The sequence below is a fragment of the Hipposideros armiger genome, unplaced genomic scaffold (assembly GCF_001890085.2).
Source record: "Hipposideros armiger isolate ML-2016 unplaced genomic scaffold, ASM189008v1 scaffold_553, whole genome shotgun sequence".
NCBI classification, from domain to species: Eukaryota; Metazoa; Chordata; class Mammalia; order Chiroptera; family Hipposideridae; genus Hipposideros; species Hipposideros armiger.
The window spans coordinates 138,628-140,807 of NW_017731903.1; positions in this window are offsets into that span (position 1 = coordinate 138,628).

The following is a 2,180-nucleotide window of genomic DNA, read 5'->3' on the forward strand; positions in this document are numbered from 1 at the left end:
TGCCAATCTGGTTTAATCTGGGAATGTATTTTACCATATCTGAGCGCTCAGATGGACTGCATGGATTATAAACAATTCCAAGTTTCTTTTTGGTAACATTTTAATAAATATTTAGTGACAGTGAACTTGAAATTGTAATCTTTGGCAAGTGCCTTGGGTGCAGCTGTCTTTTTTTATTTTTTTAATTGGTGGCCGAATAAGATTCAAGGTTCTCAACTTCCAAATCATTTTTTGTTTTGTTTTAAAACAGTTCACTCTGGTGGTATAAGAGATCCCCTGGCCCACTTACTACATTGATTCCCACTTTATAACAGAAAAGGAATTTGCAATAACCACACAGGGTTTCTGTACTAGCAAATTCATGGAATCAAATTTTGGACAATGGGGTTGTCTCCTCATGTATGAACTTGGGAATAACACAGGAATACCTACCTAGGTAATAACTTCAGTGTTAGAGGTTTTGATCTGTAGTCCTTTCTGTCCTAATTTGCTAGCAGGGTATATTGTATATACAGACCATTCCTTGTCTAGGAAAGTCATACCATCAGAGTAAAAAGAACATCTCCCCAGGCCACACAGCCAGCTTATCCAGAGATAGTATCAGGTTGTTTTTTTTTATTTGTTTTCTTGACAAGTGGAAAGTATTGGTGCCAGAACTCAGTTTGGATCAGTCCTAGGAAAACTGTTTTACTCCGCGCTGGCCCATGAAGTAGAATAGCAAGGCTGAGGAAAGGTCAATGAAAGTTACAGACAAGTTGATATTATTCTTCCCACTGTCAGGCAAAAATTATGGCCATGACCTGTGGTGCAATTGTTGTTCAAAGCCCATCTGTTCCTTGCATCAAATGTTGATCTGAGAATCTTGGATCTGCACAGCTTGTTAAAGAGCTGGTATAGGATTTGGGTAGAATGACCAATAAACAAATAGACCTTTAATTTGAGTTAAGGGCAGCACAGGTTTGGACTCTGGATCTAGCCAAACAGAGCTAAGTCCATAGGGTAAAAAATAAATAATAAACATAATCAATAAATAAAACTGGAGGTCAAAGCCCACCATTCAGAAGGATTAACAACTCCAGAGGCAAATGTCCCCCATAAATGCTTTAGTTAGCTTAAGTTTTAAACCTATCTGGGTATTGAAAGACTGTAACCGGGCTCTAGTCAGAGACTGGCCTCATAGTTATAAAAACTGGGGCAGTTGACTTGTTTGGTGAAAACCGGAAGTGAACTTCCTAGGTGTTATTCAGTATTTGGTACCACACAAACTCACTTTGCAGGATAACTGCTCAAAAGCCTCTTCCAGAGTCTGCCCTTATTGCTGGATTCCATTCTCACCACAAGGTGTTACCAAAGTAAAGTATTTTTAAGACAGTGAAAAATGTATTCTAAACTTTAACTTTTATGAGGTCTGGAGTGGCCTCTTCCTATTTTGGTTTTTTACAGCTTCCTCATTTGACTTGTTCAAGGTTATTTTGACAACTTAAGAATTTTTATGCCAAATATAGGAAAAGCAGGACCTGCATGTGCTGTAACATTTTAAAATTAAGGTTGATTCTAAATTATTTGCATTATGTTGTTGTGGGAAAACCTCACCTTCACAACACTGTAGTTGATGCTTCTAATAGTTATAGCTATGACTATTATATTTTTTCCCTCAGTACTAGGAGAGGGCGTGATGCTGAAGTTATAAGAACAGGCTCTGAAGCTAGACTGGCCTAGGATGGATTCCTGGCTTCTTCACTTACTGGCTATGTCACTTCAATACGTGTCTTATCCTCTCCAGCTTCAAAATCCTCAACTATAAAATGTGAATAATACCAGGACTAAATAAGGAAATGCAGAAAGAGGGCTTAGTACAAAATGTAGCACATAGACACAACTCAATAAATGGCAGCTATCGATAATAACAATAATAGTAATAATAACGAGGCCCAAGGCCAGTAGTGTTACCCTTTGGGAACTCTTGTCTTGCCTAGATAATGGGCAGAGGATTGTAACAGCCAGGGCTCAGCTGAGGCCTTTCTTTTTTTTCTTTTTAAAAGGATTTTATTGGGGAATTGGGGAAGGGAACAGCATTGGGGAATCGGGGGAGGGAAACAGACAAGTTGCTGTCCTTTTGTTCTTCAGCCTAGTTGTGGAGGACATCACTTCACTGGCCCATGTTGGTATTATGATCATTT